At 38.5% G+C, this 23318-nt stretch overlaps 1 long non-coding RNA gene across 1 annotated transcript in view; it reads right to left on the reverse strand.

Moving 5' to 3' along the window:
• Window positions 1–16389: 16389 nt before the first annotated feature.
• Window positions 16390–23318, reverse strand: part of LOC122472475 — a 398762-nt gene continuing 391833 nt past the window's right edge. Inside the window, exon 4 of the long non-coding RNA XR_006294449.1 lies at window positions 16390–16848. This is a non-coding gene — a long non-coding RNA (uncharacterized LOC122472475). The remainder of the gene's footprint in view (window positions 16849–23318) is intronic.

The following is a 23318-nucleotide window of genomic DNA, read 5'->3' on the forward strand; positions in this document are numbered from 1 at the left end:
GAGTATCTTCCTCACAAAGTAAAAAGCAACAGGAATTTGGCCTACTTCACTAGTGATAAAAGTGGCTGACAAAACTCATAAATTAGGAGTTGGAAAAAGTAGCAAATTTGGAAGGGAGCAAAATATTTGGCAGTCTCCAAGAGTCCAAGTGGATGCTGAAGAATTAAATTCTATGCAGTTCTGGTCCCATATAACACACACGTGCTATGCAAAGGTTGTGCGGCCTTCATTCCGTAACAGACAACGTTGACTTGACTTTTTGTGCTAGTAAGTACTGACTAGCAGTAGTCATAGCAGGGCATATAGTGAAGCAATTATTAACAAAGTTGTGAATAGAACACAGTTTATCTAACGTTTACACCCTGCTTAATAGACCCACTAGCCATATATATATACATAAGTCTACCTTTACCATCTCATTACGGAGACTTTTATTAAATTTAAAATGAGAAGTCTCTTTTCTTAGTTTGGGCCTTTGTATTCCGCAGCCACCAAAGACCTATAACTAAGGGAGAACTTCAGAACATTCTTTCTGGTAGTGTTATTATCTAATGAATCACAGCTGATTTTCTTGGCTAGGTAGTCTCAGAAGAAAGTTTTATAATGTGTCCAGGGTTCAATAATTGCTGAATCAGTATATCTTTATATAACAGGAAAATAAGAAAACTCTGCAGTAAGCATGTTGAACAAGGTTTTAATTAAAAGCAGTTCTACAGCTGGCAGCAGAATCTGTCCCAACTCTGTTTTCATAAAATTATCCAAAATATTTTATAGTAATCTCTACCTCCGATTATTATAAAGGCAGTTGCATTCTCCTGACTGATATGAATAAGAATCATTTTCAGCACGTATAATTAATAGGGCAGCAAATTTACTTATATGTTATAGTCAGCCAACAATGGGTGTGTGTGTGTGGAATAAAAAGTCCACCCCTATCTCCCTAGTGTATGACCTCAATGTTGGAGAAGATAATAGAAATGGCTTATGTAAGAGATTAGTTCCTGATGTTTATGCACTTGAAATCCACAGAATGTGCTGTTTATTCAAAAACAGAAATGAGCTTGCTCTTGTAGTCAATGCCTTATTTACATGTACACATGTGCCATGTTTTTAAAATACGTCCTCAAGTACAAACTCTGTCAGTAGCTTCCAACCTCCATCTCACTGTTGTCTTATGACATTTTCTTTCTTATCCTCCTTTACTCCTATTTATGGCAAGTGGTGATCTGACATTATAAAGAAAAGGCTAACCAAAAACGCCTGCAGCTTTTTCAGTTTTCAAAAAGAGAGCACGACGTTTGAGGTTTTATAAGCCATGCTAAATGTCTTCAGTTCTCTGGTGACTTTGATAAATTACTTTAAAGGAGTTTTGTTATAAGGAAACAAATCCCCAGGATATATAGTTCTCTCACTGCTTCAACTCCTTAGTTCTCTCCTGATTGCCCTGGGACTCTGAGAACATCTGGGAGAGCTCTGATTACAAAATCCAAACTGTTCGGAGCACAGAGCAGTTTGTGATTCTGATTTCCTTTCGTGCTGAATCTTGTCGTGTTCTCATCCCTTCTTCACTCCTTTCAGACAGATGCCATGTTCCAAGATCTCTTTTAAATGGGCTAAGTAAACTTGAGTTCCATGGAGTTAGTTTTTCTCACCACTTAAGGGAAATCTGATGTAACAGTTTTCATTACGTCTCAATTGATATCATATAGGGTGAGGCAATCTAATATAAAGAGAGACGAGGGATGTTCTACAGGGATCTTGGGTTGCAAAGCCAATTCCTTAATTTCAGTGTTGTAGCAGCAGGTATATAGTTCCTGCACGAATTGGTCCGTGCACTTACTAGGAATTTTTCCTCAAAGTGTCAACTTGGAATTCAGTGAAGTTACAGACCGTACCATGCTTTCTTCCTGTGTGTGTCCCCAGTGCCCAATGCCGACACTGGCACACAACACACAATCGTTGTTTCATGAATTGAACTTAAACTCAATTGATAGATAAATAAGTAAGGAGATAGGTTAATTGAGACATAATTTTTATTTTTTAAGATATATTTTTCAAGCTTTTATTTAATTATTTTGAGAGAGAGAGAGACAGGGAGAGAATGTGCGTGGGGGAGGGGCAAAGAGCGAGGGAGAGAGAGAATCCCAAGCCAGCTCCGTGCTGATAGCGCATAGCGGGACAAGGCGTCTAATACTGCAGAGTGAGATCGTGACCTGGGCCGAGATCAACAGTCAGATGTTCAATGACTGAGTCACCCAGGTTCCCCTAAATAATAATTTTTTTTAGTTTGTGCATCCTACTCCCATTTTTCGATATTTAGTATTTTTTTTGTTAGTGATGATGATTGCACACTTCGGTGCATGTACTAAAGAAAAACGGAATTGTGTGCTCTTTTAAAATGGTGAATTCTATGGCATGTGACTTATATCTCAATTTTTTAAAAATGATCTTTATTTTCTAAGGCAGTTTGAGGTCGATTTCCTGTTTCTGGCCAACAAAAGCCTTGCTGATACTTGGTGGGGCTGCCCTATCCTGCTTTCTGTTTTCTCTCTCTGCCAGGAAGCCAGTCTGCATTCTCTCGGAACGGGATGGTGACGAGGCCTGGCTGTGACTGCGTGGGCCACTGAGACCAAGGACGGCCTGGAAAGCTGTGTGTAAGACCCGAGATGCCCCCCAACTTCCGAGAAGGACGAAAATCCCAAGTCTTTGCCAAAATTTCCTGGGTCTTACTGCCTCAGGGCTATTCCTTCTCTGGCTCTGGAGGAGCAGACCCTGTAGAAGGATCCCATCAAATTGGCTCATGAACTGCCAGCTTCCCTCTGGAGTTCACTGGGCAGCCCGTATTGTCAGGTGCCCACATGGTACAAGCAATGACCTCCCCCGGGTTAGTAAAACATACAGACCCGAAAGTTAAGTAGATAGGTATAATTTTTGAGCATCGGTTTTTGTCTGCTATATGTGACATTAAGGTAAAATTACAGTTGTGAGCTTAAGATGTTGCAGCCTTGTACTGACTCACAACTATCGCTTAATTAGCTTTGTTGTATGTGCCTAAGACTTTATAACCACTATTTAATATTCTCAGATCAAGCTATGAGTTAAAGCATTATTATCGCACAATGTAAGAAAGGAACCCCAAAATGGAAAACTTAAATAACTTTCCCAAAATTCTGTGGCTGAGATTTGACTTCAGATATCGACGCCAAAACCTGGAGTCTGAGCCATTATTGTTGCCACCGGCCCTCCATTGAGAAAGATAAAATGTGATACCAAGCTCTGATAATAGCTCCATGTCACTTGGGGCAAATGATGGAAAAGTCTTTGACATTTTCTCATGTTGAAAATAAAAGTGGAATTAGTTAATGTATCAAGTCCCTTTCAGTTTTAAGTGTAAAGATTCAGTAATCATAGATGGCTGTTACTTAATTCCAGTCACTGTTATTTCTTTTCTACCAAATGCAGAGTTGTGAGGAAGGCAAGGAGGCAGCAGCCATATGCGAGCACTCTTACCCATGAATATATAGGAAATAAGTGACCTATGAATTAAGTCACTTTCAACTATATAGGAAATACAAGAAAATAAAATAGATTTAAGGCAGGAAGGGACCTAAGAATGCACCCAATTAAAGGCCCAGATTTTACGAGTAAGGAAAGTTTTGGCCTAAAGAATTTATGACTTGCCCAAGTTACATAATCATTTTGTTGTCAGAGATTGGACTACATCCAAAATTTTAGTATATTTTTCTTTCTACTAGAGTGTGATATTGGTTCCTTTCCTGAAGAACTTAAAAGTTCAGAAGAAAGACTGTAAGCATAGAGAGGTACACATAATCATTAAAAAACAAAAACAAACAAACAAACAAACAAACAAAAACCCTGAGAAATCTGTGTCCTCAACAAATCAGTTTATGTGTGCATTCAGTCAAAAAACATTCATTGACAACCTCTGTCTCAGGACTGCTTAGGTAAGGCATGGTTCCTGACAACAAAAAACTTCTTGTTTAGTGGAGGAAGCAGATAAGTAAAAAGGCTGTCACGAAAAATCTTAGTAAATCCTATAATGAAAGGAAGCACAAGATATTCCAAAAATGGCACATCTTGTCTGGATTGAGGAGGTTAAAACACTGATCTCCAATTTATTATCTCATTTACCTTCTAAAAAGTCATATGTTTTTAAACCATCTACTGTCTTGCCTATTTTAAGTTGATATCTAAACTTTTTCATCAGCAATGCATATGGTTCCAAAAAATTTAATTTCTAGCATATTATAAATATTGATCTGTAAAAAATAAAGCTATATCTCTCTTTCAAATATATCTAATAAAATTTAAACTGCAAAGCAGTATGTTACTGTCACTCACTGAAATATACATGAGCAAGCTCTTTTTTGACAGCCAGAAATCTTCCATCATTCCTTGTGATCCTTAAACTCCTATTTATGTTTTAACTCTTCTCTTAGAGTCTTTTAATAGACTAACACATGAGAACATTTTCCTGATTGTCTTAATATTATCTCTACAACAAAAATATTTACATAGATTATGTAAATCTAAAATACAATTTTCAGTGTATAGTTTTACACATAACCCATAATTCACTATAGATTATATAATATAATTTATTTCAATAAAATAATTCATGTTAACAATATAAATTGTTATATAAATTTAATTTATATATATATTTTTCAATATAGGCATTTTCTGGCTGTTAAGAACAGTCTGTCCAGAGTTATCATTGCAGTGTTTATCCCTACCAACTAATAAAGCAACAAAAACATATTACTAATTCAATGACACGGATAAGAATCATTTTCAATTATTTCATGTATTTATCTGTGAATATTAATTATTGCTTGAATAAAGCAGGTTACAACATTAATTTTATTCCTGATATAAAAAATTCATTTTTATAGAGGCTAACACTAATAAACCCTTTTACATAAATATATATGCGTGAATATAGGAAATTTTTTTAGAGAAAAAGTACCAATTTAAAAAATTTCTTTCCAGTTATATGCCAAAAATCACATAAGAATCCACCACCAAATAATTTTAGTAAACCAAAAGCTCCAATAGACCTTCTTTTAATTTTGCTGAAAGCAAACAATTGAAAACTATCTGATATCAAATGGATTTGTTATGAAGAGTTACTCACTTTATTAATTTCTGAAAGGTATTCCTATAAAGCTTAATCAAATCTGGTCAAATTATTTTCAATTTTGCTTGTTACTCTTTCCATTAGAGGCACATTTATGAAGGTCAAAATTGGTCAAAACTGAGGATAAAATTTCATAAAATTGGAAATTTTACATTGTAGCATATTTTCCTTCTGTAATTGTAATGTTGATTGCGTCAAAATATCTTAAAAGGTATGAGAAGTAGACAGAAAAACAGATTCCTAATAATTATATTAGTGAGTTCTCTTTATGGTTAACAACAATGTTTGTAATTATATCTTTGACAGAATTTGTATTTTTTATATCAACTGAGGGAGAGGACAAAAATTTCAACTAAATTAAACTGAATTTTTTTTAATACTTATTTTTGAGTGAGAGAGAGAGGCAGTCAGAGCATGACCAGAGGAGGGGCAGAGAGAGAGGGAGGCAGAGAATCCAAAGGAGCCTCCAGGCTCTGAGTTGTCAGCACAGAGCCTGATGCAGGGGTTGAAATCACGAGCCGAAAGATCATGACCTGAGCCGAACTCAGCCAACTGAGCCACCCAGGCTCCTCTAAATTAAACTGATTTTTAAGGCTCAGGACATATTTATACATGGAAAAACTTTTGTCCTAATCCTCTATGTGGAAATTAACATCAAGAAAAAAGAGAGAGAGAGAGAGAGAGAGACAGAAAGACTGGGCCTCAAGTAATTGTGCAGCTTGCCAAAGGTATATTAATAAACTTGTCATTTGTATTATTAATCATTGAAATATATTTGTAGAATCCACCATATTCTATAAAAAATTAGTAGGAATGAATAATGAACAAATGTATATATGATTGCAAGGAATTTTGTAAATATGGAAAACTGCCTACATTTGAAAAAATGGGTATACTAAGTGTGTGCTTAACTTTCTAAGAAACCACCATACTTTTTTTTTTCAAGGAATTGTACCATTTTGCATTTCCACTAAAGGTGCCTGAGAATGCTAGTTATTCCAAATCTTTGCCAACACTTGGTAGCACTAATGTTTTAAATTAGCCACTCCAATACGTGTGTAGTGTTTTAGACGATTGTGTTTTAATTTGTAGTTTCCTGATAACTTGTGATGTTGAGGATACTTTGTAGGTTTATTTGCCATTCATATGTTTTCGTTGGCCAAAGATCTGTTTAATTCTTTTGCCTTAAAAAAAATCAGATTGTTTCTCTTGAGTCATAGGAGTTCATATATTTTGGACAGAAGTTTTTGTTTTCATTTTTGTTTTAATCAGAAATATGTTTTTCTAACATTTTTTCCCAGTTAGTGGTATGCCTTTTCATTTTCGTAAGAGTATCTTTTGAAGAGCAAAAAATTCTTAATTGTTAAGAAGTCATATTTTTCAAATTTTTAGCAGTTCACTCCTAGATGTTTATCCAAGAGTTGTGAGATGATATGCCCTAGACGAGACTTGTACTTAAATGTTTATAACAGTTTTATTCATAATAGCACCAGCTTGGAAACAACCCATATATCTATCGACCAGTGATTGGATAAACAGAATGTGGTCTGTCCATACAATGGAATACTACCAAGCAGTAAAAGTAAATGAACTACCGACACACGTAATAACATAAATGAATCTCAACTGGATTTGAAATGCTAAATGAAAATGCCCAACATAAAAGATGATATGTTACATGATTTCATTTAGATGCAATCCTGCAAAAGAGGAAACTACTCAATGGAAAGCAGATTACAGTTCCTAGAGACTGGGGGAGGTCGGGGGTGGGGAGAGGTAGGGCAACCGCATACAAAAAGGCAAAAGGGAATTTTTGAGAGGATGCAAATATTCAACACCATGATTGTGGAAATCGTTTTATGAATGTGTATAGCTGCCAAAACTCATTGCACTGTATACTTAAAACTGGTGGATTTTTTTATTTATAAATTAGACATCATTTTCTTTTGCTTTTTTTTTCTTTTTGTTTTCTTTTGATTTGTTTTTACAAATCAGTTTCTAAAAATGGAAAAGAATAGTACGGATTTACAACGTCACCTTATTTTTTTTTATAAAAGTTAAAGACAAGGACTTCTAAATCTTACTTCTAATATAAGTCCCCTTTAATCAAAGAAGTAGTAAGTAAGGTTACCTAGTGGAAGTAAATGTACAAGGAGGAAGAAACAAGATCATTAAAAAAAAAAAAGGTAATCCCTCCCACCACCCTACTCTACTACATCTGAATTAAAAACATTTCTAAGGCCACACTTTGCCAGAAGAGAAATTTATTTAAGATAAAAGGTGGGGAAATTTAAGTCCTATATCAACCACCAACTAGATTAAGGAGGCTTCATTAACATCTACTCTGCTAATAGGTCCCTCCATTTTCTGGAGAATTTTATGCCCTAGAGCAAGATGAATATAGATAAGTGACCTAAATTGTCTAAAGCTCTTTTACTACAACCTCTTGTTGGACCTCAGGTTCATAGGACAACATTTCATCTGTAATAGGGTGGAACACAAGTGGAGGGGAAGACTATGTTCCTCTGGAGGTGACGTGTCATGGCCGGAATAGTAATTCCTAAGAGCTTTTATCTAAATTAAGGGGCAAAAAAGAGAGAGAGTACAAAATACTCCAGAGGATGCCATAAGCAGAGGCTAAAACCACATCAAGCAGGTGAAGAGAAGGGAATGCTGTCAATAAAACACTTTAACACTTCTTACAGTCCTCTAAATTGAAAGAACAGGAGGACACATCATACTGGACAGAAAGATTTTATATATATATATATATATATATACACACACCATATATATGTATATACACATATATATATACATATGTGTATATATATATTCCTCTCCATATGTATATTCCTACATTTTATACTCATAAAGCACTGAACATATATCCCCCCTACTTCCTTACAATCATTAATCATTAAGAAAGAAGATATATCCTGGCCGACATCATTAAGGGAATGAAGAAATGTCATGTAAGAACACTGCCTGTCATATTTTCACATGGTCTGAGCCCGGTTGGTTATCTGCATAATGCTGCATTGACCACAACCTCATAAAGAAAATGGCCTTCTCCAGCCACATCATGGTCATTATAGGGTCATCCTGAACTGCCTGCTTTCCTGACTCATTATTTCTATTTTTTGATTCATCTAAATAAAGCAGTGTTTCTTTTTAAAAAAATTTTTTAACATATATTTTTGAGAGAGAGAGAGAGTAGGAACAGGGGAGGGACAGAGAGAGAGGGAGACACAGAATCTGAAGCAGCCTCCAGGCTCTGAGCTGTCAGCACAGAGCCTGATGCAGGGCTCAAACTCATGGACTGTGAGATCATGACCTGAGCTGAAGTCGAACGCTTAACCAACTGAGCCACCCAGGAGCCCCTACAGCAGTGTTTCTAACAGTTGATGTGTTCTGATTCTAATGTTTTTTAATGAGATCCTTTTCCTTAGAATCCTGTCTTGAGAAGCTTGAACACCACTGCCCTCCCTATATTCTTTTTTCACAGATATGTAGGCGTACATGTACTTTATGTCAAGAGAGGACTACTGATCTAGTTCATGGGTTCTCAATTTACAGATGAGAAAACTGAGTCTGGAGAAGTAAAAACTTGTCAAAATATGCATAGGTCATTAGTGGTAAAGCTGGGATTAAGATCCAAGTCCCCTGGGTACAGCTGAGTTTTCCTTTTCTTCAAACTGTGGAAAGAATGGAAAGATTTCTAAAGACTGAAGCTAAGAGAAAGGGCTTTTCATGCTTAATGGGCAGGGACTCAGGTGAAGGTACAACAAGTAATTCATTCTGGCTAAAGGGCAGAGTGCACTGGCTAGGGATGAGGGTGAGCCGTGAGCTATGACACAATTGATCGCTTAAGCATATGTTCCGTGGACAGAGAGGAGAAGGCTACCTGACAGCTAGGATGTTGTCAAATCCATCTGAGAGGTAAAAAGCACCATAACTAGCATTACGAGAGTAACAATGAAGTAACAACATATGGTTAGGAAAGTAATTGGTTATCTCTTTTTCTTAACTAGAAGGGCTCCCTGATAATAAATTCAGAGTAACAAGCTGAAATTCATGATCTCAAAAGACCATGAGTGTAAAGAAAGAAACAACTAAATGCATAACCAATCATATCTTAAATATCAGGATTGAATCTTTAATGTTGCCTCAGAAATATGTTCTGAATATTCCAGCATTGCAATGAGTTGGAATCATCAGTCGTTTGAAAAGAAACATTAATTTCCTATGCCAGGTCTAAAATCTCTTTATTAATAACTCAAAATAGATAGAAATTGCATTCATGTCTTCTGGCTCCTGATATTCATTTAAACAAGTTACCTCAAAAGATGAAAGAAATTTAATTAATACTGAGTTTAGGGATCTAAATATATTATTTTAAGGGGTTGATTTTTAGGTTCCGAGGCAGCTGTTAGTGGATATATTCTTCAAGTTTATGCTTTGGCCAAAACTACATGAAGGGTTTTGTTTGAGGGGAAATTAAAAGAGGATTTTGCTCAAGAATTTAATTTCCTAAATCTGACTTTCTTTTTTTTTTTTCTCTCCCCACCCCCACCCCTAGCAGATCAGCACAAAATTTCAGAATTATACTCATCTGGCATTATTTTTCTACAGTAAAACTAGAAACTGAAGGATTTGTTGTGTAGCTAAAAGCGTATTTGTTTACTGGTCTTTTAAATTCATGCCTGTGGGGTGGTACCTTGACATGCTATTGAGTCTTTTCAGAGAGATGAAGAAGTCAGGGGAAATCATGAGGCTGGAATAAGCATCTCTGACGTTCCTCAAATTCATGGATTATTTTCAACTCTTCTGAAAAATCAGGAAACCCAGTCCAATTTTCACTTGCTCTAAGGTCAGACTGCCACTCGTCTTCCATTCCAATGTTCTATCAGGCCATCTGCTTTCACATGGTATGGTCATGTGATACAACTCCTAGAATGTGCATCCCATGGTCACTCCTGTGCATATGAAATGGGGGCCCTGAGGTCAAACAGTATTCGGCATGAGACTCCCCGTGTGTAGATCTTGCTCCACGCAAGCCCCTGAATAGCCATGCTGGGTGAAGCTCTGCGGAGAGAAAAAGCAAAGCCATACCTGGAATACGCGTGTATTCTTGTGAAGACAAACACTAGCCCTTCTGGAATGAAGGGGGTAGATGACTTACCACCAGTGCCTAGTTAGTTCTCTTGAGGAACGGTGCCATACCAAGATCTCAGCGGTGGGCTTTGTGGCTGACAGTTTGGTCATTCTGAATTGACCAGAGTCTTCGTAAATGGAGCCCATTAAGCTGGTGCCTATTTCCATATCGGCCACCATGACTAACCTGTTCATGTGCCCATTGTGTCAGTTCTGGGATAGCTCTAGGCAAAGACCAGCTGAATCATTTTGTCTTCTTGGTTGTTCAGTGCATTTCTCCACAGTAGATGTTTTCTGGTGGGTATTAACATGCAATAACACAAGTTTTCACACTTCATGCCCATCTCCTTATGTTCAATCACATGTCTCTCCTCCAAACATCCTTGTTTCTGATCTGTCGGTCCTTTTCCTTCCGGTATGGTTATAATGTATCCCTTGTTCATTTTTGGTTTGAACCTTCATATTATGCTGATCCTTCCATAAACCAAACTTACGTTTTTTCTTCCTCTTTTATCTGGATGTACAAGATCCTTATATGGATAGGGGAAATGAAAACTGGAAGAAGGTCACTGGAACGAACAACTCTGGTGGGTGCTTTGGAAATCTGGGCCATGAAGATTACTTAGGCCCTCTGATCCTGCGCAAACTCAATTCCATTTGCCTCTTATGATGGACTGTTCTGGGTCTTTTTGATATTACGTTTGGCAGGTCTGACAGGACCCCATTTATAATACACAGTTTCAGAGACGTGGCCACTTGGTGCCACATGGTAAATTGCTTTACATCTTCCAGGGTCCGACGTCTTACCAGGAGCTGTTTCTCAAAAGGAATAAAATCGCCCTCTGCTGATGCCATGGCCATAGGCCAGAACCACAGGAGCTTGTGTTCCAATTCTCTCTCTGGGGCTTGCCCTAACACCGCCCTGCATCTCTTTCAACCACTTATTCTTCAAACACAACTGGCCCCACTGGCAGGGCTGTTTCCATTGTAGCCTAAATTTTCTGCAGATCCCTTTATTGCCTTTGGCTTTACTCAGAGCTGGTGGCCTTCTGTGTCACTTAGTATATTAGCCAGAGAAGCAGATCTAGATGTAAAATCTGTTGCCTCAGAACCCAAAAGCCCCTCCAAGCACTGTGCTTCCTTCTCAGTAGTAAGGGATTAAAATACAGAAATGTATCTTTTACTTTGTAAGCATTGTATCAGCACACCCCTCCCCGTAGGTCCCTATAAAATTGTACCGAATTGTCATGTTCTTGAATCCTCATAAGTTTTTCTCACTCCCTGTGGAGTAAATGTATCTTCCCTAAGCTTTTATAATCTTAATAAACTCTTGCTCATTCTGATTGAACTGCAAAATGTCATCAGTATAATGGATCAATGTAATATCCTGTAGAATATTTCTCTCAACATGAATTTGTATCTCTTTGGACTACATTATGACAGAGGTTGGGGGAGTTCTATTCCCAGAGCAAAACCATATATGAATATTGTCATTCATCTCAACGAAAATGCACAGTCTCTGTGGTTTTTCATTCATTGGATAGGAAAGAAGCATTTGCCAGGTAAACAGCTACATACCATATCCCTGAGACTTATTAGTTGGCTCTTGAAAAGATAGCAAGTCCAGCACAGCATTTTAAACAAATGTTTATTTCTTTTTGAGAAAGTGCAAGTAGGGGAGGGGCAGAGAGAGGAGGGCAGAAGATCCGAAGCAGGCTCTGAGCTGACAGGTTAACAACTGCAAGCCCGATGTGGGGCTTCAACTCACCAACTGCGAGATTGTGACCTAAGTAGAAGTCAGGTACTCAACCACATAGCTATGCAGGTGCCCCCAGCAGAGCAGTTTTGATCAGGCCAGCCACCATGTTGGGCTTTGAGTAGACTATGTTCTCTCTAAAATCTGTCCATTTTGCATAGGAAGCAGAGTAGCATATTAAATGAATACATGATAAGAACCCTCACCATTGCATCTTTTAGATCTTCACAGATGGCATAATCTCATCTCACCCTGAGATGTGGTATTTTTTTTTAAATTTAGTATCTTGATGTGATGTGGGGAGAGGTTGGGGAGATGCCATTGATTTTCACAAGGCGTTCCTTGCTGTCATAGCTCTCATTCTACAGGTCTGAAATCCAATGTGGGGTTACCCCAATTGCCAAGAATGATAATCCCAACTATACATTCGGTGACCATGAAAATGAACCAGTGATCCTATTGAAAACTAGATTTTAGCATGACTCCGCCATTTATTATCTGTCACCTATAGATCACCCCTCTGATGGGTGGCCTGCAATAATGTTTTGGGTTTCCAGGTATCACATCCATTCATACCCAATGTCTAACAGTCAATTAAGTGTCTGGATATTATCTTTAATTCAATGTACAGATACCCAAGTCAATGTTTATAGTTTCCCTTTTAAACAAATAAGAAATGGGAAGCATACATTTAAAAAAGGTGTTAACAGGGCACCTGGGGTGGCTCAGTCAGTTAAGTATCTGATTTCAGCTCAGGTCATGATCTCATGGTTTATGAGTTTGAGCCCCACATTGGGCTCTATGATGACAATGTGGAGACTGTTGAAATTCTCTCTCCCCTCCTCTCTTTGCCCCTCCTGCCTCTCAAAAATAAATAAAAATAAATACACTTTAAAAAAAAGAGAACTATCCTGACATAAATGGAATCATAGCTCATGTTACTTATGCTATTTACCTGAGCAATTCATGCATGCATGCAAAAAAACATTAAGGCCTTATTTTGGGGGCAGATTGTGCTAGATGCTTGAACTTACATAAAAAGCATTCAGACACAGAGCTAGAAAGTTCTGAAATTTGTCAAATTTCTCATTTGACCATATAAATATAGAAATGATATTTTAAAATGATTCTTGGTAATTTAAAAGGATATAACCAAATATGATATCAGTTATATTATTTTAAGGAGTTATACTCATGTAATTATTATTCTTTTTCTTTAAAAATATATTGGTTCTGGTTGGCAAGAATGTGGAGACAGAGGAAACTTTTTGCACTGTTGGTGGGAATGCAAACTGGTGCAGTCACTTTGGAAAACAGTATGGAGGTTCCTCAAAAAATTAAAAATAGAACTACTCTGTGACCTAGCAACTGCACAGCTAGGTATTAATCCAAAGGACAAAAAAAATGCTGATTCACAGGGGTACATGCACCTCAATGTTCATAGCAGCATTGTCAACAACGGTTAAATTATGGAAAGAGCCCAAATGTCCATTGAGTGGTGAATGGATAAAAAAGATGTGACATGTATATGTGTGTGTGTGTGTGTGTGTGTGTGTGTGTATATATATATATATATATATATATACAGATACATATATACATATACATACATATGTGTGTATATATACATACACATATATATAATGGAATACTACTTGGTGATGAAAAAAGAATGAAATCTTGCCATTTGCAACAATGTGAATGGAACCAGAGGGTATTATGCTGAGCAAACTGAAGTCAGTCAGAGAAAGACAAATATCATACAATTTTACTCATATGTAGAATTTAAGAAACACAGCAGATGAACATAGGGAAAGGGAAGGAAAAATAAGATAAAAACAGAGAAGGTGACAAACCATAAGAGACTCTTAAATACAGAGAACAAACTGAGGGTTGCTGGAGGGGAAGAGGCAGGGGGATGGGCTAAATGGGTGATGGGCATTACAGAGGGCACTTGTTGGGATGAGCACTGGGTGTTGTATGTAAGTGATGAATCACTGGGTTCTACTCCTGAAACCAATACTACACTGTATGTTAACTAACTTGAATTTAAATAAATTTAGTTTTAAAAAATGTATTGGTTCTAGGGGCACCTGTGGGGCTCAGTTGGTTAAGCATCTGAGTCTTGATTTAGGCTCAGGTTAGGATCTCATAGTTGATGAGATGGAACCTCACATCGGGCTCTGAGCTGAGCCCTCTTGGGATTCTGTGTCTCTCCCTTTCTATTTGCCCCTCCCCCATTGCTTCTCTCTCTCGCGCTCTCTCTCTCTCTCTCTCTGTCTCTCTGTCTCTCTCTCTGTCTCTCTCTCTCTCTGAAAAAAAGTATTATTTCTAGACCCTTCAAAAAAAGTTGAGGCAAAAGACATTTAAGTAAATGTATTAAAAGGATGTTGATATTGACTTATAGCTGCCACATATGTCACTGCACACCTACAGGAGGCACCAATCACAGGGAATCAATGTGACTGGAGGCACCCATTGTGTACAGCCCACTGCCTGCACAATTGTGTATAAAAACCCTACAATCCTATTACCTGAAGTCGTGCTGTAGTCCGAGCCTACTGTGCAGGATTAGGAGGAACGTTTTTGCCTCATTCTCATGTTTGAAAGCCTTGAATTTAAAATTTTGCTAAGTTCAAATGAGGTTATATAACCCATTTTATAATGTTTATGCACTACAAAGTTTTCGTTTGGTAAACGTAAATATTTAAAATGCAAAATGAGTTTTTAAAACATTGTTATTTCATTCTTGAACAACTAGAGCATTAAAAGACAATTAAATAGGCAACAATAAACAAACAAAACCAAAGGGGTCCAGGTTTCAGTGCGTGCCCATGTGGTGGAACAATTATTACTCTTATCATTTCCGCCTATCATTAAGAAAGCACGTCAATTACACAAGCCCAGATGCTAGATCACAAACACAACTTCTTTAATGTTAGTTGGAAGTTGAGCTCCATCTCTGAGGGGAGATGAGGAAAGAAAAGAAAATTTTCTATCCTGGCAAGGCGGGCACTAACCCTTTGTACCCTTCGGAAGATACTTCTGTTTCATAAACATTCATTGTGTTAAGTCCTAGGGATACAGGACGGATGTGATATCTCCTTTCTCATGCTATTTAGACCTGTAAAGGAAGACCAAAAATGTGGTAATTAATTATAATTATTTCTATATACCCTATACATAATACACTATGTGTTATGTACTCTGTGCAATATACTAGTAATTGTATGTAACTACTTAAGTCACATGCCCATGAAACAGGCCTTGCATAGGGGATTCTTTTCCGGAGACAGAGGGAGGAAGATATGGTAGTAAGCATTTATTGACTCCCTAGCATCCATTCCATCCCATGCCCTTTCCTTTATAAGATCCATTTGATTAAGGTGGAATTAACCCCATCCTCAGATCCAAGTGGATCCTAACTGATAGAAACCAATTTGTGTAATCTTATCCCCTTCACCTCAGTGAGACTTGAAATAACATAGGCCTATGCCAAAGAGGCTAGTGCTGTTTCTAGACGGAAGTGATCTGTTCAGACGGGTCCAATCAGATTGTCCAGACAATTTTGGCTGTTTGGGAAAGAAGGTCTTTCTCCAGGTGCTATGATATTCAGAGATGAGGTTTGGAACTTCTGTATGCCATTTTTCTACCATGAAAAAAGCCAGCTTGAAAAGATGGCTCTCAGATAGCTACATGACTAATACCTTCAAGTCTTTGATTTAAGCCAGTAAAAAATCCCTCATGGCAGCTAGGCATGGGGAAAGAAGTTGAAGTGTAGATTGCACTACTGAAGTCCTTAAAGCAGCATTTCAAAACTCCAGATAAAAGAAATAAAAAGGTGGGGTGTGGGTCGCCTGGGTGGCATAGAACTTCGGCTCAGGTCATGATCTCACAGTTCCTGGGTTCGATCCCCATGTCAGGCTCTTTGCTGACAGCTCCGGAGCCTGGAGCCTGCTTCAAATTCTGTGTCTCTCTTCCTGCCCCTACCCCGCTCATGCCCCCCTCCCCTCTCTCTTTCTCAAAAATAAATAAACATTATTATTATTTTTTTAAAGGAGGGGTGGCTGGCTGGCTCAGTCGGAGAAGCATGTGACTCTTGATCTTGGGGTCATAAGTTCAAGTCCTACATTGGATGTAGGGATCACTTAAATAAAGAAAAAAAAAATTAAAAAGGAAACTTACTAGATGATCAATGTTGGCACAAGCCATGCAGGTACAGTAGTAGAAAAAAAAATGGTGCAAGAACAAAATGTTGTAAAAACTGAACTCCATGCTTCAGAGCCAAAATATAACACAAAGATAAAGTTTGGAATAAAGAGGAACAATAGCTTTATTGCTTTGCCAGGCAAAGGAGACTGCAGCTCGCTATTGCCTTCAAAAAACCGCAGGCTATCCAGAGGAAGGGACTGCTGCGTTTTATAGGGAAATACGGGATCTAGTCGGTTTCAACAGGAATTGCGTAAGTGCTGCCAGCCCCCTTGGTTGTTTTCAGGGTGGTACCTAGTTCCTGGAAAAAAAAGGGGGGGTAGGGGAGGATGTTTGCGGAAAAGAGGAAAATGGTTACTTCAAAATGGAGCTTCGCTGAAGCATCAGTGCAGCCATTTTGATTTTTCTTCAGTTTTGTGCTTTTCAGGGGTTTCAAAACCAGGAAGTGTAAAACTGTAATCTGGCTGTTTTCAAATCTGAATGTTCCCCTTTGGCCCTTCAAAGGGGCTTGGTGTGTCCATTGTCAGCTGCAAGTAGGAATTCTGAAGAGGAACAAGAGGGAATCCTAAGAAATGGGGGCAGTGGAAAAGAGGAGAAGGAAAAAAAAGAAAGAATAAAATTAAGAAAGAAAATGGTACACAAAGGTTTACTGAGTTATTTAATTATATTTCTGTAATGCCCAGAGCTGGAAAATGGCATCGGAAATAAAGATATCCCTCCATTAGATATTCCAAATCTGTGCCACTTCCACAAAGCCCATCCAAACCATGAGTGGCCCACTCTAAATTGATTATTTATCTTACTACAGAGAAGTGAGATCATCAAGGGCCAAATGACTCAGCATTCTACCATTCTACTTACAATAACCCCTCCATCCACAGAATTGTTTTTCCCTTCTCTGAATGTCTCCAGAGAAGAGGTTTCCCACACCTTTGTTGAGGCTAAACCCCACACCTTTACTCCTCATCTTCTCTCTAGACCTGGTTTATCTGTTTTCCCTTCAAACTTTTATTTTCTACAGACTCCTTCCTCTCAGCTTAGGTATATGCTTAATGTCTATGTCTTTGAGAAATTTCTCCAATACAGTGTATTGTTTTCTAGCTAGCATTTTGGGGGGAAAAAAGTCTACACTTGTTTCTTCCACTCATGCTATGCTACTGAAGCAGCATTGGCACGTAAGAAATGATCTGAATACCAAATCCAAAGGGCTTAGCCTTTGACATTTTATTATTTTGTTTTCTTTTTTTTTTAATTTTTTTTAATGTTTATTTATTTTTAGACAGAGAGAGACAGAGCATGAACGGGGGAGGGTCAGAGAGAGGGAGACACAGAATCCAAAACAGGCTCCAGGCTCTGAGCGGTCAGCACAGAGCCCGACGCGGGGCTCAAACTCACGGACCGTGAGGTCATGACCTGAGCCGAAGTCGGCCGCCTAACCGACTGAGCCACCCAGGCACCCCTATTTTGTTTTCTTTTAATATTATTAATTTAGTTTGAGAGAGAGAGAGAGAGTGAGTACAAGTGCAGGAGGGACAGAGGAGAGGGGGAGAGAGAACTCCAAGAAAACTCCACCCTTACTTAGCACAGAGTCTCATGCGGGTCTCGATCTCACAACTCTGAGAGTCAGAAGCTCAATGGACTGAGCCACTCAGGTGCTGACATTTTATTTTTTTAATTATTCCTTCTTTGTAGGAACTCTATGCCCTTGGTTTCTCTGACATTTTCTTTTGGATCTCTTCTTACATAGCACCCATTTTCTGGAATTCTTCTCCTTGCTATTTAAATTTCTATGTTTCTGACTTCAGATCTTTTCTCAGTCTATACCTCTCCCCTAGGAAAACTGAATTCCCATAACCTATGTGCTGATACCTTTAGATCTCTACTTTAGACTTTTCTGCAAGTACCTGACCCATTGAACTTATTGCCTACTAGATACTTGCACCAAAATATCTCTCAGGAAGTTCTGTTTTCTCCACTCATTGCTGAGCTTCTGTCTCTTATTTCCTATCTTGATTAGGGACACACATTTTCCAAAACAAGAAACGGAATCAAATCAACACTCACCTGTTATTACCTTCTTACAATTAGTCACTAAGCTTTTATCATCTCTTGTATATCCTACTGCAGTAGCTTCCTATTCAACTGTGCTTCTTATGTCCAATTCCACCCTCCCCCATCTCTTCCTCCACATTCTGCCAAGAGGGATCTCTCTAATCCAAGTGCAATATAAGTCTGATCATGTTATTTTCTTGTTCAGAGTTCTCTAACAACATCCCATCACCTGCAGGATTAAAGCTAAGTTATTGCTCAACACCTTTGGCAGACGTACAAGAGCCTGCGTGCTTTGCTGCTTATGTTCTTGTCCGGCCACATCTAGCTTATTAAGCAAACTGTTTAAAATTCTCCAAACACCTAATGGTGCTTTCAGGTCTTTAGTTTTTGTGCATGCTATTCCCTCTGACTAAACTTGCCTTTTCTTTATCTTTTCAACTTTAGAAAAGTCCTATGCATCTTTCAAAACCCAGCTAAACGTCATCCACAACTGAATCTTGGCAGAATTTTAATAGTACTGAAAGTAACCAAATAATATACATAAAGACAAATAGGAATTAATGACTTTCTCTTAGAGTTGAAAAAACCAGGATTTGGATATTTGAATTAAGTTAAATTGTGAAATGTGGAATTAAAAATGACACCCATACTGGTGCACCTGGGTGGCTCAGTCACTCTTGGTTTCAGCTCAGGTCATGATCTCAGTTTGTGAGTCTGAGTCCTTCATTGGGCTCTCTGCTGTCAGCACAGAGCCCGCTTCTGATCCTCTGTCTCCCCTTCTCTCTGATCCTCCACTGCTCACTTGAGTGTGCTCTCTCTCTCTTTCTCAAAAATAATAAATAAACATTTAAAAAATGATGTCTATGCTAACATTTATTTTCTACACCCAGCCTCTTCCTCCTTTAGGTCACTTCCTTATCTGGTGAATCTTGGTGGGGGAAGAGACTCCCTCCCTCCTATAAAAGTGAAACCTCATTTTCCTAGATGCAACCTCACCAGTTTTTAACTCTTTGACTCAAAGGCACTTACTTCATAGAAGCAGGACTGATAGGAAATCCATCTTGGCAAGAATAGGGCAGCAATTTAAGCTGCATCAACTTTCAGAGAAGCAATAGTTGGGATTCTGACAGCCTGTCCAAGCCCCCACAGTTTCCATGGTACAACAGCTATGCTTGTAGCTAGTGGTAGTCGCATGGAGGTATTTAAGGGACCAATTCCCTGACATCACTTTAGAGATTATTCCCAATGGTGTGGTCTCTAAACGGGTAAAGGTAGAGGTGAATAGCAAAATAGAAGGCCCATGCTTGCTGTCAAGGGCAAGTAGCCTGAAAGAAACATGAACTGAGGTAAAATGATAGAAACATGAAGTTAAAGTACAGCTTGTAAGCTGTGCATACAAAAGTAACAATGATTTCTGGTGATGAAAACACAGGAGGATTCATAAAGAGATATATTTTTAATTGATTCTGGAAGAATGAGTAGGATTTTTGGTAGGGCAATGTCTGGAGTGAAGGAAGTAGGGATTGTTACTAAGGCATGCTAGGTTTTTTGTTTTTGTCTTTGTTTTTGTATTTTGAGAGAGAGAGCGAGCAGAGGAGGGGCTGAGGGGGAGAGAGAAAGAGAGAGAGAGAGAGAGAGAGAGAGAGAATCTTAAGTAGTTTTCATGTCCGACACAGAGCCCAACCTGGGGCTCAATCTCATGACCATGAGATCATAACCTGAGCTGAAATCAAAAGTCAGATGCTTACCCAACTGAGCCCCCAAGGCACTCTAAGGGATGCTAAGTTTAAGGAACAATATAATCAAAAGCAAATAAGAGAAAGTAGATAATGGGAAAAAAAAATGTAGGCTGCTGTTTCAACTATAATCAAGTACTGAGGAACATGGTCCACTTTAAAGATGATGGTCTAGTTGTTTCTAGAAACAGGAGAGTTCACAGGCACACATATGAGAGGGCTCCAGCTTCTCCCACAGATCTGAGTTCCAAAGGCCACATTCCAGGCCTGTAGAAGTGCAAATAGTTCAATAGACCCTTGGCTCATGTAGACTCAAGTGCCTTGGGTAGTAGCTGATGTGCTAAGCCCACCTCAGCCTGGCTCTTGTCTCATGTGGTCCAGAGTTGCACAAATCATGGGTCAAATGATGACTTTCAGCTTTTTTAGAGAGAAGTAATTTCTTCAAACTAATCGATCATAAATCCAATATTTAAAATAGGTAAAGAAGATTTTCTCGGTGGATGGAGACATGGAAGATCCCACCGCCTTTTTCTCTGGGCTCCCTCTTGACCACGTCATATATTTTGGCACTTGACCTTGGACTTCTAAGAATATAAAGAATGAAGGTTTCTAAACCACTGTATTATACAAAAGTGAAATTCCATAGCAAGAGCAAGTAATTGCTTTAGAGGAGTCATGATGAAGGAATCACACTTACACATGTTTGATTTTTAAATGGGCTGTATCAAAGCCTCTTGGAGTCACCTAATCTGTATTGTGATATAGAAAGGAAGAAGAGGAACAAATAAGCTACATATGTAAGGATTTTATGGAGACTCACTAAAAGTAGGAAGGAAAGAAATAAAATATATGTTATAATTTGGGGAATAAAGACTTTTTAGATATAAATTAATAATAATAATAACAATAATAATATTGAATATTGGGGTAAGGACTGCTCTGAAGGTAAAGGGAAAAATCTATTGTGTTAGTTTCTTGTTAAAAACCAAGATGCAACTGTAAAAATTTTGTTGTCACTGATTATAGAAGAGGTAAAAGCATAGGCATAAATACATGTCTATTGCTTTTATAATAAATCTGTGATAAATATAACTGAAGTTATACTTTTCAATGCTAACAATGTAATAATATAACAAGTGAATCTTTGATTTTTTTTTTTTTGTGCAGTGGGATGTGGTCAAGAGACTATGAAGAATACACTGAGCTATCAATGTCAAGATTCTAGTACCAGACCACCCAAGAGCTAATTGGACTCAGCAAAGGGTGTGTTCTGTTTAGATGATGATGATGATGATGATGATGATGTGTGTGTGTGTGTGTGTGTTCTGGAAGAAAAAAAGTTTTAAGAATGTGGTATACTAATCTGTACACATATGCCCTACAGCATGCAGTGAGTTCAAGCATGTTTATTTGGTCGTCTATGCCAAACCAGGCAGGGCAAGATGTTTCTCAATCTCCTTTAAAGCCACAAATCAAAGTGTTCTCTTGGGAAGGACCCCTTGGGGGGTAGTAATGCAGGGTCCTACCTAGATTGCCTCCCAGGAACTACAAAACACTAGCTAGGTATGTATCAACCCATTTTTTTCCCCTTTTGCATTGTCTCAGCTGTGTTTCTCTTCAATTCTAAAAGGAGACAAAAACGTAAGAATAAAAAAGAAAATGTACCTGGGCATCATCAATGGTATATAGGAACAGAAGAATTTAGTTTTCTCATTATATTAGGAGAATTTCTACTAAAAAAATAGGTATGCACATGTATGTATATTTATATAAAGCACCTACCATGTTGCCAAACATTGTTTTAGGCACAGTCAAGGTCCCTACCTTCTAGGAAAGTGATTAGACAGGAAAACAAGGCAACCTTAGACTTCAATACCTGTCACAGAGGACAGAAACTGGGTGATATGGTAGTAACTAGGAGCAAGTTTTCTTTCTTTGCGTTTTAATGTAATTTACTTCATTTTGTGCGCATTATGAAGGTTACCAAGGAAGGCCTTTCCACATTAGATCACGGTGCTGACTAGAGTTAAGTTGCAGGTCATGTAAAAGTTCTAACGAAAGAATCATTCCGGCAGAGCGTATGTAAAACTCTTGGCAGGAAACAGTTTGGTGCGTTGGAAAGAGGGGTATGGCAAGCAGCGAGGAAGGTAGATAGTGATGTCAGAGGGTAGAAAGCTGGGCAGATGGCAGTTCAGTTAGGCTACATGATAGACAGGTTGAAGTCAACTCCAGGAACATTCGAAAGACACACAAGGGTTTGAGTGGGGAAAATGACCTAGCCTGTTGGCTTTGTAAAAGAAGACTTGGGTTTTCTGTGTGGAGGAATGGTGTATGCTAGCAGAACTGATATGAGCGGGGGGGACTAACTGGAGGCTACTTTGCAGGCCCACTGGCAGATGATGGTGGCTTACACTGGGAATGGCAGTGGAGACTGACAAGAAAGTGTATTCCAGAAGGGCTTTGGAGGTGAGATTAATGGCCTTTCTGGCAGTTTATATGTGACAAATGGGATGAGGGTCCACAAGGAGATGGAGAAGGCTCTAGAAGGCTCTAGAAGGCTCTAGAATGACAATGTCGGTTTAAACGGCTGTGTGTTTTTGCCCTCCATTTACTGAAATGGAGAAAGGTACAGAGGAAAAATGGGTTGTGGAAGGAATCAAGAGCTCCCTGTTAAGCTTGAGATGTTTCTGGAACATCTAAGTCAAGAGGGCAAGTATACAGATATACGAGCAGGGCTCCCTCATATACTTGTTCAGCTACTGTTTTACACAAAGGCACCCAGGAGCATCTCCCCAGAGGTGACACTTCTTTAAAAATCTACACAATGGCTTAGGATAAATGCTAGATGCAATACTGCTGTGAATTGCATCCAGACTTTAAGCCTCAATACCCAAAGTATCTTCCAAGTCTAAACTCCATTGAGAGTGTGCAGGACTCACAAACATTAGCATAAGCTAATTTTCTTCCCCTTACGCATTCTAATCTATAACATGGAGCATATTTCCATTCTGTCCCCTTGGACATATTTTGTTACTTACTCTTCACCTCAGGTGGCCTGCCTGCTGTTATTTTCAAAAGATTAATCCTGGGGGTTATATTGCATAAGCCTGTTCTTTATTTGACCTGAAACATTCCTTCACTCCTAAAAGACAGACAGGATGTGGCCTAATAGGAAAGGGTTCATGAAGCCCCAGCCCCAGTACAGCTGGCGCCCATTCTCTGCCTGCGGCTGCCAACAAGGCTGGGA

Source organism: Prionailurus bengalensis, chromosome B4, assembly GCF_016509475.1.
Source record: "Prionailurus bengalensis isolate Pbe53 chromosome B4, Fcat_Pben_1.1_paternal_pri, whole genome shotgun sequence".
NCBI classification, from domain to species: Eukaryota; Metazoa; Chordata; class Mammalia; order Carnivora; family Felidae; genus Prionailurus; species Prionailurus bengalensis.